The 21,888-nt window shown below is 35.6% G+C and overlaps 1 long non-coding RNA gene across 1 annotated transcript in view; it reads left to right on the top strand.

Moving 5' to 3' along the window:
• Positions 1-11,890, top strand: part of LOC121072476 — a 235,558-nt gene extending 223,668 nt beyond the window's left edge. The window contains exon 4 of the long non-coding RNA XR_005821244.1: positions 11,683-11,890. This is a non-coding gene — a long non-coding RNA (uncharacterized LOC121072476). The remainder of the gene's footprint in view (positions 1-11,682) is intronic.
• Positions 11,891-21,888: the final 9,998 nt, after the last annotated feature.

Raw genomic sequence — 21,888 nt, forward strand, 5'->3', positions numbered from 1 at the left:
TGCTCATGGCAAGGGATTGGAATTAGATGGGTTTTAAGGTCCTTTCCAAGCCAAACCATTCTGATTTTATGATAATCACGCTCAAACTCCCTTTAAGACTCATCTTTATTTTATTTCCTCTACTAAAGAATAATAAGGAATAAGGACAATGACAGTGAATTAACGATAAGATGTTATGTGTTACTGTGAGGTGAGGTCTTGTCTCTAGTTTATCTCCACCACACGGTCACACATTTGTATATTTGTAACATCGCATCTCCAGGCAATTTAACCTACTCATAGTCAAAGTATCTGTGAGTTGAATTTGTGTTATTAATCATTTCACTCAACTTGAATCTGCTGTGATTTGTCCTTTTTGATATATAATGAGATCAGCATTTATTATTCATCACTCAGTTCTCTTTTATCTTGACTTAAATTTAGTCTAATGTTTTGCCATGCTGTTTTTTTTTTCCTTTCTTTTCTTTATTTTTTCCTGACCTTATTTTCATTTTCTTTCTTTCCCAATAAGGAAATAACAGATAATCCTTTTTCATTTCTGTGTTCATGGAATATAAGATATATCAAATATAGAAAAAGATATGTTATTTTGATAATAAGTTCTATTATACAAAGGAATTATTTTTTTCCCCCAATAAACAATGGAATATTTAAGTCACATTTTGTTTATATAATAATTTTATATATTAAATATGCATTTAATCTAATATATTTTTTGGTATTTTTGTATTTATTCTTCATATAACCTAGTGATATAAAACTCAGCAGATTCTGAATCAAAGCTCTCTGCACCCTTTCTTATTAATGTTTTTGGATTCAGCATATGCTGTCTCCCAGAAAAAAACAGGTCCAATTTTTTTTTTTTTTTTTTTTTTTTTTTTTTTTTACCAAATCTACATATAGTGTTATTTTGCAAGCAAGGGTTTTTGCACATCTGAGGCAAGATCTAGAACTCATTAATGTCTTACCCGACTTCAGGGACTTTAAATTAAACCACTAGCAGAAGAAATTATTTCAAGATCTTGTCATGATATCCCTTGTCAGCTACGCCACTAAAAGCTGCTCCATATTCTACAAAGAACACAGAAATTGTATTTTAATAATCTCTGCTCATAGCTAAGAGTTGGAGTTAAGTTCAGCAGTGCTTATAAAACTTGTTTCAGAACCAACAGAGTTTTCAATTATAAAATTTATAATGGACATAGCAAAACATTAACTACTGGAGTTACACTCAGTGAATTACAGAAAAATTACTTCAAGTCAGATGTTGAGATAAGGTCTATTTATCAAGCTCCTGAAGGTTTCTGCTTTCTTTTTGTTGTTGTTGTTGCTGTTTAATTTTTAATTATTTTTAGGTTTTAAGATTATTTTTGTTCTTCGCTTGTTTGTTTTCAGTTTGAGTTACAAAGTTTGAATATGATTAAGGTGTTTTTTGGCTTATTGCATGTGCTCTTTATTGTGTATACTTTATCCTGGAAAAGTTCAATCAGTTGCCATCTAAATGCATAATAGTTATGGTGTACAGAGGAAATTATGGAGGGGGAGGCATGGGAAGGACTGGGTGCAATAAGATATCTAGGAACATGCTCATTTAGGTATGTCACTAAACTTAGGTAAATCTATGGTCAAGTTTAATGAGTTACAAGCTATATGCATAAACAGAAATATGATGTCTGCATAAAACTTTTAAATCAGAAATTACATTCAAAATAATATCAGCATTATAATTAAGTTCTTAATTTTACCTCAATATTTTTTACTGGTAAACTGTATACTTTTTCTACATGGCATGGTATAAGATGACAGCTTATGAATTTGCAAAAACAGCTCAAGCTGCTGAACTATGCAGACTTTTTTATGTCATTTGTCCTTTCAGATATTCACCACCCTCACATTATCTGTCAAAAATAATACTAAACTCGAATCCTGAAATTCAGTAGAGGAATAGAAAGTCTGAATAAATTTTTTTTTTCTTCCAAAGACCTTGATCCAAAGTCATTGGGTAAAGGGAGGTAAACATCTGCAAATTTTCCTGTCTCCTATTTCATTCCCTTTGTCCAAATTATTAAGTCTGTATGAAAGAGTAATGGGTATATTACCAAGCCTTGGTTAGCTCACTATTAACTTTTCCTGTGCTAAGACTGAATATTTATTCCTAATACCTGGTTCCTATCTCTCATCTAGTTTTTCATTTCCAGAGAAATTAAACTTTTTTTCCATTAAATCTTTTGTTATATGCTTTCCATGAGTGTCTTTATGGCTGTTAGAACATCTTTCCTTCATCTCTTCCATACCTTTCCAAGGTTCTCCACAAAATCCCACCAAGCACAGTCCCATCTATGCCCCTTGTTCACTGCTTGCAAAAAGGTAGTTGCAGTCCTTGTTGACTGGTGAGGATGTACAAGTTCTCTGAGCCTGCACTCACCTATCACATGTGAGGGTTTAATCTCAGCAAGGTTGCTAATTCAAACCTTCCCCTCTGCTCAGCTTCACTTTACAGAAATTTTGCCAGGATATGACAGTCAAATACAATTGAACACTATTCAAAACTGGAAGACATAACACAGTTGCATGTTTCATTTATGTAGGAACTTGCTAGATTTGATTTGAAAAAAATCACAGCTTTAAAAATGAGTCAATGGAAGATGGATTTAGGTTAGTCTAATTACTTCTGTTACTTGCAAACATTACTTCTATTTGTATGCACAGCACATTGCCAAGTGAACAGTTTCTAAAGTGCATACTCTTCCATTGTACAAAGTATTACAAAACATTTTTCAGTGAGAAGCTATTGTAAATCTAAGAGAGAAACAGCCCTCCAAGACGAAACTAGAAGATGAGAATCAACTTAAGTATCTCAGCCATTGTAAGCAAGCCCAGCCAGCAAGTATGAAAAACTACCTTATGTCTGGGGAGAAGAGTAGGGAAGGGTTACAAAAAGGCTATGAATACAAAAGGAAAAAAAAATAAAAATAAAAAAAAAGTGAATGGAAGTGTCTTAGACAATATGCAGTAAAATAACTGGTGAACACTGATGGGTTAAAAATTTATGTGGCAGTGAAATCTACTCCTCAGACTTCGCGTTCAAGTTATCCAGCCCGTAGAGTGTAGTCACGATCTTAGGACTCTTGCATGGCTTGGTAGTCATGAATATTATTCTCTTAGCCTTTTAGACCATCATACCTTGTCTGTGCAGGATCCTTGTCCAAGCTCCATAGGCAAAGGACAAGTAATGTTATCTTTCATATTAGTGTCCTTGGTATGCCTAATCATCCTCACAGGTCTCAGTTTCCTCCCCAGGTGCCCTTCAGCACCTGGTGAGGATGACACTCTGTGGGCAGTCCATCTGATTCTTTCAGGTTTTGAATGAATCCATGAAGAAGTCAGATAACAGTGAGGGACACAGAAAGCGTAGTAAGAAAAAAATAAATTGTAACTTCTTATTTACTTTTGAATTCTTGTTCGCATATCATGAAATATATTTCCATAATTTATACTGAAAAGCAGAATGCATAATAGCCATGTTCTGTCTACCATTACTTTGGGTGAAATTTATTCGGTTCACTAATTTAGAGTCTTACTCTAACCAGTCTCCTAACCAGTCTCAACCTTAGTTTTCATTAAATATGCAAAAAATTTTTTATCTTCAACACCTTTATTTTTCCTTATATGCCCTATAATTCACAAATAGATTTAGAATTCATCAGAATGAGAAGGATTGGCAACCAGAGAGGTAGACAAACAGTCATCAAAATCACAAATTGTGTTCCTTTAGAAAATCAATTTAAGTAAGAACTTGTTGGAAAAGTTAGTAGCTCATTTTTGTGATTGAAAATATCTGGTTGCATGTGAGTGAATGGTTTAATGTACATTTTCACAGTTTTAATTTGAAGCCTTTAATTTCTTTTTACCAAGTCTGTAGGTGATTATCTGCATCACCTAACCACGTTTCCACAGTGCTTGGAAAGCTATAGCTAAGCTACATGAATGCTAGATCATTAAGAGCAAAATAAATTGTTCATGGGTAATGTATACCAATGACTATGTAAAAAGAACCCAAACAAAAATTGCTGTGTTAAGAGTGTTAAGGTTACAAAGTCAAATGCAGAAAAGTTAGGAAATGTTACATTGATAGCTCTGTGCAAGTTTAATTTGGCTCCCTTGTGTGCATGCATTATGATACAGTCTTTAATTACCTGGTTGCATACTGCTTTCTCCATGGGGCTCCTACCTCATTCAGTGCACTGGATGAATGTGTCTCACTAAATAAGTAGCAATTCAGTGTTTCCTTTTATTCTCATTATTCAATGCGTAGCACCATGACTTATTTGCTGATCTTCTAATCCCCTTTGTAAATTCGGGCTTTTTTATTTCCTCATGGCCTTTTCAGTCATGCGCTTCATTAAAGTACCTATGCTTTTCTCATATATCAACACCTTTATCTTCTCATGGCAGCTGTAAGATGACATGAAGTTGATAGAGTATTTGAGGGAAAATGGAGGGTGCTAATTCTAGAAGCATTCGTTAATCTTTTATTTTTTATTTTTTTTTTGCTTTAAGACTTAAAATCTCTATATCCCTGTAAACATTTAAATCAATGGAATCTAATATTTGTCTTTAGAGTAATCCTCTCTCTCTCTCTCTATATATATATACATATACATGTTGAGTGAGACCTCATAACAAGCAATAAATTAGTGTCCTAGCTGGCCAGAAAGAAGACCTAAGGTTTTAATCACCTGAAGTTATTTAAGTACTAAAATCAATGGAAGTTATGCACCACAGTGGGTGTTGGTCTGAGAATATTTCACATCTTCTTGTCCTCTTAACATATGAATCAATGGGCCCTATATTTGCACATAGCAGTACTTATGTGCGATTTTGTTGGTGCAGCAACCATGCCAGTGGCATGGCTAGTGCCATTAGTAGGTCCTAAAGAGGTGCTGAAGGGCAGAATTTGCCCAATGATCGATGTTTGCATTCTTATAGGTCCCTGTCCTGTACAGGGAGCTCTGTTTGATATAGCAAACAGCACCACTTTGCATGATCTTAATATATCTCTTCCCCTTTAAAGCATATATATAGTCTCGCCTTAGTCTTCCTGAGATCCCAGTGCTCTAGCTGAACATTATCACCTTTACAGCAGCATTAGTTTGATTATTTTTATATTGTGAATAATATCCCTTGTATGGATAGTGTCATAACTATTATTCATCTCAATTTGAGCTGGTATGTATTCCTTTTACTTTATAAATGCCTATTGGAAAGATGACTCGAGTGGGTAGTTATAGGAAAAGAATTTACAACACAGTTAAACCAAAACATATAAACTCTTTTCCACTTTAAGAGAGTTTAGTGAGGGGCCGTTTAGCACAATATATACTTTATTTTTTATATTTAGTGTTTATAATATGCTGTGTGACTCAATTCTGTAGTGAATTGTAGGTAATTTAAAATGGCAGAGAATAAATACAGAAACTTTAGTCATTCCAGGTATATGTAAAAATGGAGATATGCAAGTTTTATCTCTGGCAAAATCTCAGCTTTGAGACTATTCAGTGCGGTTTCCTCACTAAGCAAGTTGATCTAACACACCACTTTATTTAAACTACATTTATCACTGTCTCCATTTTTGTATAACTGTGAAATTGACTTATTTTGGTACATCCTACAATACCTGATTAACCTTCCTAAAGCAATTGTGAATGGAGATATTCAGGAGAAGCTTTCTGTGTGATTTCCCAAGCTGCTGTATGTTCGCTGTTCTGCAGTAATGGTTTCGGTGCTCTGTGTATTTTAAGTACAGCAGCTTGCCATACAGGCACTGCTACTTTCTTTCCTTTCTCTCTCTTTGCTCCAATACTTCAAAATACAGGAGAGTCCAAGGCACAGTTTCTTTCATTGAAAGCAAGAATGTAACAACCCTCTAATTTTAGACCTTTATTTGGGGAAGCAAATGGTGGTCCTCACATTCACAAGTAGTTCTGACTGAGTCCTGTCAAATCCCAGCCTCTGCAGTTGAGATATAACGGCCTAAACCTAAACCCTGAAGAGTCCCTAACCTTGAGCTTTGCTGGAGGGTATGCAACTGAATGCATGACACTGTAAAATCATTCTGCTTGTGTCTGCTACATCCCTATCTGTAGAGTGATATAATATGTAAGTGTTTAATGGGAAATGTTTCCGTTATGACTAGAATTTTTCATATTTGCTAATTATTGCAATGCTAATCAAAGTAAGAAAAAATTGGAACATTTCCGTGCTTTCAATCTCTAGAGAATAATCAGACCTGGAAAATCAATATACATATATATATATATATATATAATGGTTGTAAAGTAGCTTACTTTTTAATTTTCCTTAATTGTTTTAAGAACAAAGCTTTTTAAAACGTATTTTTTAAAAAAACAAATTATTTCAATCAAAAAGGAAAATGTTCTTTTAATAGTTCTTTGTTCTTATTTAAAAAAAATCATTGTAAAAACAAAAATGGGAAAAATGGGATTTTTCTTAGAAAATTAATAACAGTTTTAATTTTCAATATATAATAAATTTCCTGGGAAAATGATACTTGAAAATTTCTGGCTCTCTCTCAAAACCCATCTTGCAGGTTTTGCAATATGACTTATTTAACATTTCTACACCTTTGTGGAGATGTAGAGCATTGTCAAAATATTAAGTAGTCATGAAGAGGGGGAGTGACTGTGATGCTCTAGCAAAAGAGGGAGAGGACAGAAGTAAAATAAACATTTCTCTATTGCCTTTAACTCTGTTTATACAGTAACCCATCAATAAGTGAATTTCCATTGTGGGGAACAGAGGTGAGAAAAGTTTCTGTTGGGACATTCTAGCCTATTCTAAATTATCAGCTGCATTAACAAGACTAGGCTCTTTGTCAGGCAATAAACAGGGTATTTTATAAAGAATAAATGGCTTGCCCTGAGGAAAATCCAGGGGCATTAAGCCTGAAGGATCAACTTTGAAATTAGCTCCTATGTATTTGTGAAAACATCAGAATGTAATATCACTGCTGGAGCCATTGTGAGGGAAAGAAGGAAAAGAAGAATTTTGCCTTAACCTATGCTGGAGCTATGACCTGCATTATATAACAAGAAAATGACAGAAAAAAAAGCAAAGGACCTGTGATCTACTCTGGTTCCTCTACTTCACATAGCTTCTGCAAGATCTGGACAGTAAAAGCAGTGAACGACACATTGATTCTTGAGAGTGGCAGTGTAGGAGTTTATAAAGCAGAGGCACTGTGGCATAATGCTGCAACACGTTCAAAGCATGGCAGAGCATCTGGGTTCACCCGCAGACTATATAATACAGTACATTAGGTATAAATAACTAGTTCCTTGTAATTTCCTTGCAGTGACTGAGAAACACTTTTTTATTTTTTATTTTTTTGCCAAATTTTGAAAAGACTTATTCTTTTAGATACTTTAGAAGACTTTTCAAGTTAAACTGTGTTCTGTAGTAAGCTTATGCAGCTGAAGTAAATGCAGTAGAATGATATCAGCAGCACAAGATTAGTGAACAGTTAGAACTGATAACCAGTTTAAATGACCTACTAATCATTGGTAAGTGGCACCCTGTACCTCTTGATGTCTGATATTACAGCAAGTCTGATCTCACAACCAGTGTCCCATCTAATCCTCATTATTAAGAAGGAGTCTCACGATGTTTCTGAACATCTCCAGGGAGGAATTCAGATTATCTTCAATGCCTTCTGAAAACCCCAGGAGATGGTTACTTCTTAGCGGTATCAGACACCAAAGCTGTTAAATATTGGCAGATAACTGCCAATAATTTTTCACTGAATTCATCTTGATTTACTCGCATAAAGAGAAGATTTCAATATAAACTCCTTACTAAGAATCATGATTAGGCACATATTTAATATTTAGCAGATGAGTGAGTTCAAGGTCTGACATGCTGGTGTCCAAATGAAGAGGCTTGGCAAACTCAGGGGGAAATTTCTAGGTGGAAAAACAGGAAGGGAAATGAATTGCCTTTTGAATTGGAGCATGTAACCAGTACTCTATTTTTTGACATTATTGGCAGAAGAATAATGTATAATATAACTCCCTGATAAGCAAAGGAGAAGTTTTAATAACCAAGACAGGAACAAAAAGTGAAGGTGGTGGCATGTCTTAGTGACGGAAAAATTTCCTGTAGCTGCTCTACCTGCCTACTCTGACTGCCAGTGAGTGCTGCCATGGAGGGGAGGCTGTCTTCCTACTGCAGCAAGGACTCTTCTTTCTTGCATCAAGAGAAGTCTGACCTGAATCTTGTGTTTAAATGTCAAATACAAGTGTGTAGATATTAGGAAAACTCACAAGAACATACACAGCTGGGAATATTGCAGTGGCTCATTGAGTTGTAGCAAGTCCAGCCACGAAGATAACAACATCTTGGAGCATTTAATATAAAGGGAAAGTCTGAAAAAGCTCATACTCTTCATACTGGAGAAGACTCAGAGGGGTCTTAACAATGTGAATCAATACCTGACAGGGGGAGCAAAGATGACAGATTCAAACTCCTCAGTAGTACAAAGCATGAGAACAAGGGGCAATGGGCACAATTTGAAATACATTAAATGACAAGTAAAGTAAAGAAAAACTCCTTTACTGTAAGGGGGATTAAACACTGGTGCAGGTTGCCCAGAGAAGTCGCAGAGTCTCCATCTTTGAAGATACTCAAAACCTGACTGGGCATGATCCTGAGTAACCTGTTCCAGGTGACTCTGATCTGAACAAATGGGTTGTATTAGACAATCTCCATGGGTGCTTTCCAACCTCAGCAAGCTGTCATTTGATGTTCTGCCCTGTAGGGAAAGGCTATAACATTCCTCATATATATACGTATGTATGTATATATGTTTCCTCTAACTCTAAATTCCAAGAGTTCTTAATCCCATTTTTTTTTCATCATCCTACTCATTAAATCTTTCCTGATACCCTCAAAAAATGACGTGTCTGTCATGTTCTTTGATAATTAGTCACTAGCACAACATAACATCTGGTGGTTGTTGCATTTTTTCTTGGTTAAATGATCTGGATCTAATGCCGAAACAGAAAAATGCATCTCAATAAATAAAGCTGTACAAGCACCTTGCAGGCACTATTAACTGCTCGATGCTGCTGAACTTCATGTGCAGACCCAGGTAGAATGAAGCTGTGATAATGTATTGGAGCATCACAGCAGTGACAGAGGAAGACCAGGGGCAATCCAGATACTGAAAGGAGACTGAAATTTGTTCCCATCCTTGTGATTTTGTGCAAAACATAGAAGCCACTGCAAAACTGATTTAAACTGTAGCCTCCCCTACATTATGCTTATGAGCATAAAACCTGACTTTTTGCACCCTATTGACATCCTTCCCCTAGTCCGCAGTTTGTACGTACTGAGGTTTGCTTGTGTTAGGCTTCTCCCACTCAAAGAGTGCAGCTCCTCCATAAGCAGATCTAATTTCAGAGCTGAGTCCATTCAACCCACTGTGGAAGAGGAATCTCTGGAAAAAAAAAAATTGTTTTCTGAACCAAGTTCAGAGATGGTACTAGCTATGACGCTATAGCAAGTTGACATAAATGACCTTAAAATGCTGTTCCTTGTAAGTCCAAGAGATTATGCTGCAAGCCTGTTTTGCTCAGAATGAATAACTTGAAAGCACAGAGTAGTTGAAACTACCTAAAAGATGATTTCTTTGTTATCTTCTACCTTCCAGTCAGAAAATTTATGGTTAGAATAGAGCTTGTTATGAATGTATTGTTGCTGTTGCTTTGTAAAGCAGCAGCATTTCTTTCTAAAGCTTGCCTTATCTCTTGCTGACCTCTGAAGCTATAAAGATGACTGTTGTGTCATTTGGTGCAGGAGATGTCTTATCTTTATAACCAGCACATTTTCAAAGCAAAGTCAGCTTTCTTATTGCTTGTATTCTGCTATGGAAAAGTTTATTTAAAACAGAAAGAAATCTTATCACTGCAATATCTGACATTGTTACAGTACTGTTCACTCTATGTACTTAATGCAGTTGTTTTAAACACAACACATTTGATCAGGAAAACATTTGCATAGGACTAAATCCACACATTGTATTCCATCTTTACAGTCTCAAGTTCTCAGCGGTTAGAAAAGGATCTTTGATTTTTGCTAAAATGTGGCTTATACTTAAAATTGCCAATACAAACTGAGAAATATATGCTCTTGAGATGACCTTGTTTACATGCAAATGTCTGTGAGGTATATACATCTTTGTGTTTATTAACTAAATTACTCATAAATTAAACAGAATCTTCCCTCTCGGTTTGGGTATACTCCTCTTTTCACATGGTCCATTAAGCATCAGTCCCTGAAGGTTTGCTTTTGAGTGCCTGTTTTATTGGATACAATTTCTTCATGAATGACTTCTACACTGAAGGAAACATAATGTATATAAACTAGATGTTTATATACTACAGTAAGCCTTGAGCAAGGTAATGCAGTTTACGTAATTACGTATGTGAGAAAATAGATCAATTAAAACTAAAAGTGTGGTTATTTTCTTAGGTTTGCATTGGGTACAAGACTGGCTGCCAGGCATGGTTCAAAGGTCCTCAGTCTAGCTACTCAAGGAATTCAGGTCTGGTCTTACAACCCTTTCTCGTAGGGAAGATGCTAAGTTCAGCAATGTCACAAACTAAATGCTGACTATTTTTTATTGAAGCCAAAATTTACCCTGGTCTGCAAACTGCACGTTATCAGAATGTCGTGTGAGATCCATTATTTTCAAGCAACAGTGATGTTTACACAAGTAGTATTCATTTGCCTTTTATTCACATGGAACTGAAACAAATGCAATGTCTTGTCCAGTGTTGCTCTTTACTCTATATTGTACACTACTGGTTACACCCAAGAATTTAGAGTTGTCAACAGCAAGTTCTGGTACTTGGCTCCAAATTTTGTTTTAAGGAGTTCAAAGCCCCTGAGGGTAACCCATCTTATGAAAATCAACCCCCTCTGACCTCCTCTTTACAAAGATTTCAAATTTTAGGGCCAAACTTGTTTTAGTGAGCATTCATCAAATGAGGATTACAATGGTTTTTCACTTCAAAACAGGTGAGGGGGTAAGAAGCAAATATTTGCCAGCATAAGGAAGTTCAAGATTCCGGAATATAAATAAATATCTTTAAAAATCAGGAGAGACTAAGAGAAAGAATGTATACACACAAGTCACATATTGTGCAGTCACAGCTCATCATTCTGCAGGAGCACGGATATCCAGTTGTAATATTTATAAATAGATATTAACTGCAAACTGAAGAACTAACAGAAAATATTCCTGGAGGATGGCTTATACTTCTAAGAGGAAAACTTTGCACTTAACTTCTTTTTCCATAATTTAGTGTTGGGTTTCCTATTGCTACATTAATTTTTTTCAGCACTCCTATTCTGTAGTAGAGAAGAGTAGAGGAATGGTAAAACAGAATTAAGATAATTTGTCATAATTTTCCCATTGGGTGTCTTTGTCGTTTGAATTTCTTTTTCTAATGCTACCAAGATTTTTTAATAAGTCTGATGGACCTATATTATTTAGTGCCTTGGGGGAATTTGGAAGAGAAAATATTTTTTTATGAGAGAAAATAAGGATGAAATATTTCCAAATGGAAATAATGACAAATTTTTATTTTCACTTCCTAGGCTTCATTCCCTTGCCCATGATTGCTGCTTAACACTTTTTAAGATGAAAAACATCATGCAGAAAAATCTACTTTGGAAGCTCAATGAGTTTCAATTGATTTTTCCTTTTCTCTGAACTGCGTTTGCATGCTTTAAATGATTTATTGTTCATTAGTTCAGGTTGGAAAAAACTTTCAGTCTGTTATTGTGAACAGCAGAATTCAATAAAAGAAAGGAAAATGCTTTACTTGCAGAGATCCTGAAAGAAAAAATATGGTGCTTCAGCGTTTAAATTGGGATATAGTAGCAAGCTGCTTTCTTTTTTAATCCTTACTAATTTAAGAGCATAACTTTCATAGAAGCATAATGGTTTTACGGTCTGAAGTCTTTCTAAATGGGAATTTCAAATCCACCACTGACTGTTTGTATTAGGCAAAATTGTCCCAGTCCTTGTTTGACCAGACAGGGCTATAATAAGAAATAAGCCTGGCTGTTACATCTCTGCTTGGCTTCTGTATCCTTTCAGTGAAGGCAGAGAGAGAATCTGAAGTTCTTTTGGCTAATCCTGGAGCGATCCTTAGCATTTTAGACAAAGAGTTGACTCCAACAGCTCAATCCACTCCCAGAATAAAAGGAACTTATATAGATCCACTGTTGGACTCCATATAGCAAAGTAGGTATTACTGCTTGTGGTTGCTTTGTGGTGACACTGGCTTTTTTTCTGCTGGGACAGCAAAAGGGGCACTGAAATAATGGGGAGTATAAGTTTCTTTCCTGCCATTAAGAGCAGAGGAGATGCACTTGTTAAGATCTGTAAGCAAACTGTTGAGTGCCACTATGTGTTTTGTTAAGCATGCAGCAAGTAAACCTGTTGCATACTTTTAATCACAAGAGGAAGCTTTACTTTTCCATTTTCAGCAAACTCCTCAGTAAGTAGCATAATTCTCAGTTCATCATACCTTTTAATTAAGGCTTTTGCTTTTGTTGCATTTTGTTATGATAAAAGCACCTTATTTCCCAAACCAGCACTGCTTCTAGGCCAGATCTCCTGCCGATATAAATAGTCTCAGGTTTCATTAAATGTTGCTAGAACCGTTGCTTGGTTCCTGATCTTCTCCTGAGTGTTTATACTAATATATATATAAATTATTTTTTTTTCCATAAGATGCAATATTTAAGGCAAGTTAGCACCCTCCCAGGACAGTAGCTGCTGGTTTCACTAAGTAATTGGACTGCAGGAGTCATGCTTACAGTTCAGCCCTTGTTCACAGGAATTCAGTAGGGAGAGGAGAACCTTATTCCGACATACAGCACAGGGATTCTCTGGAGAGGCCAATGAATGCAAGAGAAATATATGGGCAGGCAAGTTCCCCTGCAAAACTCATTACGTAGTAAGTAATGTATGAAAGATAAGAGCAATGCATTACGAGTCTGTCTCTAGTTTCCTAAAATAGATCAGTGACTGCTTTGCTTATGTCAGCTACAGTTTCGTACTGGGCTTTACAATTTTGTGGCTAATGTGAAAAAGAGGGTGGAGGGAATTCCTTTCATGTCAATCACAATTATTTACTGCCACTGTTTTTTTCTTTTTTTTTTTTTTTTTCCTTTCTTCTGTTTTGGATTGCTTTTAAAATGCTACTAATTTAAAGTCATACTTTACAGCAAAAAGTTAAAACATTTGTTTGGAAAAAAAAATATATATTTTTTTTTCTGTTTATTCCCCTCCTCTTCCTACATGTTTTATACATATTCTCTCTCTTCCCAAAAATCTTGTTCATTAAATTTTGTACAGATTTATTGACAACATTATTGCCTAGAAACATTTTTGTTTGTTTCTAAAACTGACTTTAGTTGAAAAACAACTTTTGCTGACGCCTCTCCATAAAGCAATAATTATTAACCTAATCATGGGTGGGTGGGAGTGTTAGCATGTGTCTTCTTTAAACATTTTCTATGTCATTTTGTTTCCAAATATGAAAAAAATATATCCATTATTCCTGAGTCATTTGCTATATTGTGATAGATTCTTGACAGACATACATATACCTCACACAATCCGTAGACATGAAAGAAATATAGAGGAAAGAGAAAAATAGTTCTGTGTTTAAAACACAAGCTAGAAGCTATGATTGCTAGTGTCCACAGTGCAGGACACGTGCTATTAAGACATCGTTGTCATATGTTCATCCTAGCCATCTGTCAAAACAAGATACAGATGTATGCTGTTTGTCACATATTTCTTTAAAAAAAAATTAAAAAATGAGTACACAGCTATAGAGAAGGCTCTGATATTTTTTCTGTTTTTTTTTTTTTTTTTTTTTTTTTTGTTTCAATCTGAAATTATAAGATTGATTTCAGTTTTTATTTAACATGCACAATGTAACATACAGACAGGCTCTGGAGCAGTGATTACACTCTTGTTCCACCAAACACACCATTCCTTGGCCAAACAAATGAAAGGTTATTTTTAGAAGTGCATAATTTATTAGCAGGGTACTGGCTGGTGCAAAGGCTGTTCTGCATATTTGGACTGTTACGGAAGTCAAGGAAATGCAAAGACACCAGAGAAAAGGTGTGTGACTGAGTCAGAAGTTCATGGGAAGAGAAAAAGGTAGAAAGTGGAAATCAGAGAATATATTCTGTTTAAAGAAAGCAGGCGTCAGTAGTAACACAGAAACCTTCAGTCTTGTTGATGGGTACTTTTGCAATCCATGGCTATCTCAAAAAGTTTAGGCAAAAGGTTAAGTTGGAGGACTGGCATCACTTTCTAGTGTTGACCTCAGAGGAGATTTCTGTCCTCCGGTCACAGAAAAAGGTGCTTTAACACCTTCTTTGACTTTCCATATTGCTGCTTTGTTGGTTGGAATTGCACGTGCAGGTTGCCAGATCCAACTTCCCTACCACCTTAAACAACATGCTAAATGAAATTAGATAAAACTCAGCCAGAGAAAATGTGACAATTGTAGCTGGTTGCCCTAATTCCTTCCCCACATCATTAGTGTGCCATATCAGCCCAATTGCTACAGCAATGGTCTTTTTGTTAAAATATACAGTATTTTATTTCCAAGGAAAGAAAGTACACTTTACTGAAGTTAGGTCAGACCTGAGCTGTAAGACACCGGAAAGGTGTTAGTGAAGCATTTTTGAAGAAACATAAGCCAGGTAAAAAATATGTTCAAGCTCTGGGGCCATTTTTTTTTTTTATTATTATTTTTAGAAACTTTTTGGTTCCCTATGTATTACAATAATGTGACTATCTCTAGTATTGTAATAAGACATAAAAATCCAGACAGAGTCATGAAACCTTCCATAGTAGACAGTCAAAAGTTTGCTCTGGTCTTTGCTGGATCTCTATATTCCTTGTAGTGCCTGAGTGACATGCTGAAGAATGAATGACGTGGGAATGTCACGTAAAATGGCTCTTTTTTGACTCATCATGCTCTGTCTGACAGTCACCCTCTGTGTTTGCAGCCTGATAGCTGAGAACCTCATGGACGATGAAACCATTTAGCTCTCTGCAGCATCCTTCACTCCAGCACTCTCTCCCCAGCAAGTTCTGCAAAGTTATAAAGCAGTTTATCTTGCACGTTGCCTTGGTGACACTTTAGAGATCAGCAAGGCAGAGCTGTCAACGTGAGTGATTGCACAAACTTTGCAAACCGATGAATACGCCTGGGACGCTGAAAATATTAAATGGTAGTCTTTAGTTAATCATAGTGCCAGAGGGGCAAAACCAGAATCAAGACTAATGTTGTGGTTCAGATGTCCTCTGTGGTAGGGAAGAGTCCAATTTACTGAGGGTGGAAAGGAACTGAGATCAGAGCTCTCACCCAACCACCACTGCCATCCTTTATCACCCAGACATTCAGCAGCCAAACTTTCCCCTTTCCAACTTTGGGAGTTTCTGCAATGTAATACCAATGTAAAAACAAGTATCTCTGTGAGACAGATCTTCTTCTGTTGCCCACACAACTGCGAAAATAGCGTACTGACAACTGGATTTTTCAAAGCAAAAGTGAATGATCTACTTGTTATTGTTTGCACGATACATATTTCCCTGGAGGGCCTTGTGTTCAGCTCATCTGTTATTCAAAATTCCTGCTAAAATCAATGGGCACTCCAAGTGTGGAATGACTGCCAGAGCATCTCCAAATCTGAATAGGTAATTGCTGTTAATCATACACTAGGCTTCATGAAGAGCTACTTTATTCAAATGATTTCCAATGGAGCTCACATTAGAAATATGCTTTTTTGTCATGCCATCAATATTTTGGAATATCAGCAAATATTAGGATATTATATAATACCAAATGGTAAAAATACTAACTCTAGTTCAGCCTCCCACAGTCGAGGAATATGCCTTCACACAGTTTTTTAGGAGCTGTGTCTGTCTTGTGCCATCCATGAAGTTGAAGGTTACTAACAGTTAATGAAGTAAATTAGCTAAAGCTAGTGGGAATGTTCACCTGAGTAAGAATTATCTTTCAGGTGGGGAATCAATACAGCTTAAATACTAATTCTTGATTTTTAATGGCTCTTTTTCCATTCATCATGAAGACTAAATAAGTCTTTAGCTGAACTGCTTCAGTTCAAGCATGTATGTTACTACAGTTCTTCCCTATTTCATCAAAACATAAAACTAATTCTATTTATCTAGTTAAAAAACAAACAAACAAGAAAGTAACTAACCTGCTACTGATTGGTTCTCTGATTTCATACCATAACACTCTATTTTGGCTATATTGTTTCCTAGATGTTCCAGCTCTTTATTGTTACTATTTATTTTTTTTTTTGACATTTACCTAAAATGTACTTTCTGTATAAAGGAGTGCATGTACTGCAGATTGATATCTTTCAGGCTGCGCCATGTACAATAAAAGGGTAGAGCAATAACAATACAAACATATGGTAACCAGATGTCAACCAAGCATGAAGTCAGGAAAAGGTCATATGTGGCAGCTTACAGCAGCTCAGCAAGAAACAGGAAAAAACAAACACACTGACATTTTCTGGACACATTGTTCTGAACTCTTCAAAAATGCATATGAGACACAGTGTTGGCTCATGAATTTAATTTTCCTGTGCATTCACAGGAAAAATTCTTCTGAACTTCAGCTTGCTGATGAACTGAAATGGTGGTTCTGGTATCCAACAATGTGGTGCCTTGGCAGAGTAGCTCCCTGTCTTCCTGCAGCCCAAAATACACAGTGCACTAAAGCTAAAGATTCCAAAGATTAGAAAAGCTGTGTAGCCAGATGGCCCCCAAAGCAGCCCTCCCTTCCATTTTATAGGAATTGCATGTTTTTTCTCTCCAACCTGCAACAGGGCCACTGAGGAAATATTTAAGACTTCTTCATTCAGCTTTAAAAGGTACCATTGCAGCAGGACTGACCCTCATGCATTGGGGAAGAGGGGCCAACATCTGTATTACCTGTCATCAAATGTATGTCCCAAAGGAAACTTTGATTATTATCCGTGTTTAATGCACTGGAATTCTCTGTGCTGCTGCCTCTTGGGGTGACAGTGTCTGCAAATCTGGTTTCTACTGAGTGCCTTGCTAACTTGCTTTGGTGAGCTCAGATGTTTTGCATTTTGTATGTGGAGAACAGATGGCAGTCAAGCCTTGAAAATGTATAGCTAGATTTTTCTGGATGAAGGCATTTCTAAATATTTAAGAACAAAAATTCAATGTAATGCATTCTCCCAGACTGTATAACAGACTGTTAAGCAGTATCTCTTTATAAATTCAAATTACCATAGTATTTTCTTCTTACTTTGTATAGTTAATAGTACTCAAATAATTAGGCCATGTTTACTCTTGGAAAGGACCAGTTTCATACGGGTTTATTTATCTCATTCTAACCATAGGGTAGACAAAAGCAGTTGCATATTTGAATCCTTGTTCCTCAGGAAAGAGAAGCTATGCATCTGTTCAGCATGGTGCTGTGTATATTACAACCCATGTTAGTGCTAGCTCAGGTATTTCTGAAATGCTCCCTAGTGCACAACATAAACTTAATTAACATTGTGCCAGTTCTTTATTGTGTTTTCACTTGTACAAAGGGACTACTAACTGTAATCCAGGCTTGCGGGGGTCTGTTTATTGACCTGCATAAATTAGTAAATCCTTAATTTTCTCAACTTTTCTATAATAATAATAATGAAAATAATCTCCCTTCTCCCCTCTTATGCACACTCTGCAGTCTCCAAGGCCTGCCTTTATTTTTTGATAAAGATAAGGCAGAAGACAGTATAGAATGTGCCTTTTTCTCCTACACTGAAATTCTGTAGTGGTTACAGTATTCTTTTCAGAAAATAAATGAAATGATAGTTGTCCTGAAGCATCATAGTTTTACAGTCAGGAAAGATGAAACACCCCCATTAAGATATGGTGTTTTGAATTTGTAATGCTCAGCTAGAAATGGGAAAGGGATAAAATCCTCATTATGCTTGTGTTGATGAGTATTTTTCTGTATAATATGTTTGGTGTTATTTCCTTCTTGCACACAACAATATTGTTTTAATAATGAAATATATTTTAAGCTCTCCATTTGCAACTTAAGATGAGAAAGTGCTGAAACATCAGACTACTAAGAATTTATAGTTTTGTAATGGTTTTGTGAAGAAAGGGCACAGAGCCAGAAGGAGGTTCTGAGTGATGTACTCCAGCCCTTTCCTACAGTTTAAACTTAAAAAATTCTGCCTTTAAATTAGCCAGATATATTTCTTCCTGTCCTCCAAATAGAATTGTCGCAGATCTCATTGTCTTTGTGCTGAAGTCTTAGAGAATGATACTTATAGGTAACCGAAGTTGGTAATGAAACATTTTAATTAATTTTCAAATTAAATCATTATCCAAGAGAAAAGAATTGCTGCCATTGACCGACAAGAGAAACATCCTCTCCTATCTGCAGCAGCAGAACTTGTCTATGGAATTTTGTAAGAAAAGGGGAAGCACAGTAGCTACCCCACTCCCTGGATCCCAGAATTGACACAGACATAGGACAGTGAAATTCCCTGTTTGAATCTGTTATCTTCAGTAGTGCTAAAAAACACACACACACCAAGCATGTTAGTTTAAACTATGTTATATTTGTAAGTCACCTACTCATCTTTCAAGGTCCATCAAGAAATGTCATAATTGTTGTGGAAGCTAAGTGGAAAAGTAAACATGTTAACTCTAGGACATGACTTGCCATCTGGTTGTGCTTAGTATTCGGTCAGATGGAAGGTTCAAAACCAAATGTGTGCTGCTCATTCCCAGAGCTTGTGCTCAATCACTTAGCAGAATGTCTTTGTAGACATTACCAATATGTATGCTTTGTGGTCTTCCAAATACTCTTGTATTTCTCATTTTGCAGGTGATCAATGTGCATAGTTACACATGTGAGTGTCAGTCACTTATAATTTATGCTTTAAAAATAATTCACTATAGTTCAGTTAATGGGGCCATATGTTGAGTCAGCACTTCAAACTTCTGTTTAATCTAAATTCTTCATTGTTAGATCAAGCTATATATATACATTTCACTGCCAACAAAAAATACATTTGGAGCTAGATATTCTACTGATGTCGTGCTGATTTAATGTCAGCTGAGAATCTGGCTTGCGATTCACATTTTTCATTCCTAAACCTTTTGGACTCAAACTAAGTTCTGTGGATGCAGTTTTAAATGCATTTTTAACCTGTATGATTTGGATCTGTAAAATCTGGGGGTTTGAAATGCAGTTGAGCTGCTTGTGGACACTGGCCGAATTAGTACTATCTGTCCATCTATTTAAAGTTGTTACTTATTAAGGAAATTTAAATTTCCTTTCATTCTTTCTAATGCATATAAAAATGCGCTTCTCATTCCCCTGTGGTTACATTCAAATGGGTTATCACATGATAACTCATTACAAGTTGTATAACAGCACTCATCTATGTGTGCCTCACTGGGTAGCAGTACAAAGTAGGGCACAGAGGACTTAGAGCTGTGTTCACTCACAGGAAATCATATAAGGCCCCACAAAAAGCTTTATTGGCATGGCCATGACACGGCATGCATTCCATATTGTCTCATTTATGCTTGATATTACCTTCACGTCCCTGTTAGACGTGCTTTAGCAAGGTATAGCAGCATGGTCAATCCAAGCATGAGAGAGAACCTTAAAAACTGTCTTCCGAACACAGGATAGTGAAATCAATTAAATTGACGGAAGGCACTAGTTTTCTATATTTGCTATAAATACAATATCTTTACATAAATTGAGACTAACCTGTAAGTTAAGATGTTTGACTGAACTTATTAATCCTTGAAATCCCTTGATCAGAAACTGCTGGCAATACTAAGCTAATGCAAAGAGGCATTTGTTCTGTTGGGGGAAATAAGCATTTGAAAATAACAATAAATAGTGATACTTAGCACTGTACGCTAATTTTATCTCTTTCTTTCTCTCTTTCTTTCTTTATCTAATTTACATAGAGTATTTGACAGCCATTGAAGAGTCTGAAAACTCTCTATGGTTTTTATTTACTTTTTAAGTGTGCAGATATCAGTTTTCTCAGTTTCAAATGTATAATCTGCTTTAACTTCAAGGGAGCTACTCCAGATTTGCTCCATGATAACACACATGTTTTGCCATGTCTACCTATGTAGAACTGCAAGTCTTTCACAATTAATTCCTCTTGCTAAATGACATGGCCAATCAGAAAAGCCAAGCACCTGAAATATAATTTTGAGGTATGCATTATTAAATTATCAACAGATTACAGTCATTATTAATTCAGTCTAAAGTAATGTGCGAAAAGACATGCAGTTACCTTGGAGGAACGAACAAATGTATTGAAACTGGCAAGAAAACCCATCAGTAAAACAGGTGATAATCAATCTTGAAGGAGTTTAACAAATGGCAACATCATGAAATGGATGTTGTCATATGCTGTAGACTTTTTTTGGTAATGACTGCAGACAGATAGGAAAATGAAAGTTTAGAGCACAAATATGACACAAAAATCGTAGAAAGAAACTGGTAAACAGGAAATAGCTTTCATATATTTTATGTTGATAAATACCTCAATGGGCAAATACTATTCGGATAAACAAAATATGCTGACAAATCTCTCAGAATTTTAGTGTGAAAAGAACTAATTCTTCTGTTCTTACAGGATTGTTTTCAGTTTCAAATCCAGATTTTTGTTTCCAACTTTTTTTCACACATGGAAAAATGTTTTATCTGTTGTAAATCATATTGTTGCTCCAAAACCAGAGTACTGAACAGACACATGTAGTTTAATATTAAATTTATTGTCATATTCAAAACAAAGTGGGTGGCAACATTCCAAAAGACAACATGGAATAACAAAACCCCATCTATATAGACTGTCAAGTAGCAGGAGAGACTGGAACAAATCTACATCTAGTCAAGCTGAATGTCTTGCGGATGTTCACTTTTGTTGCCATGTTATTGATCTTGAGGGTTGGTAGGATGTCAGTAATTGTCTTTTGGCATTATCTTTTTATGGTATTTATTTTACTTTCTTTCCATGTGTTATTTCATTGTTCTAATTAAATTCAGCTTGAAAAGCTATTAGTAAAAAAGAATATGTACATTCTAGCAATTTGTTTTTGGTATCTGGTCTCTGATTTATAAATGTATTAGTATCGTGTAATGTTTTTGTTGTTCTAATGGCTTATTATTGTCATCTCACCACGGCATCATTTTAATTATGTATTAGGAGCAAAAAGTAAAAGATAAAAGGAAAAAAAAAAAATCCCACAGATCAAGTGTTCCTCAAGCCCATGAGAAATATGCAACTCATGGGACTTAGAAAAAGGTATAAATAACTTAAAATATGTCAGAAGTCAGCTCTTCTGAATCCAGTAACTCAGTTTAACTCCACTGAAGTCATTGGAGTTACTGAATTAAGACTGTAGTAGAGGTAACCATTAATATATAATGGCTTTTTTTGTTGTTAAAGAGTAACAGTGTGCTGTTTCTACTGCATCTGTTACTTCTTTCATAAAAGAAAGAAATCACACTACAAACCAATGTGAACTTTTTATTATTTTTAAGATTTATCAATAAAGATAAATTATATTACTCAGTCTCTTCACCTGTAAGAAAAAGACATTTACATGTTTAGTAAAATCTTCCTGTTCTATTTTAAGTTTTTAAAATTTCATTGCAGTGAAGCATCTCCATCTACTCACATATCAGGATGAAACATTTCATTCAAATTCAAACA

Source organism: Cygnus olor, chromosome 6, assembly GCF_009769625.2.
Source record: "Cygnus olor isolate bCygOlo1 chromosome 6, bCygOlo1.pri.v2, whole genome shotgun sequence".
Lineage (NCBI taxonomy): Eukaryota > Metazoa > Chordata > Aves > Anseriformes > Anatidae > Cygnus > Cygnus olor.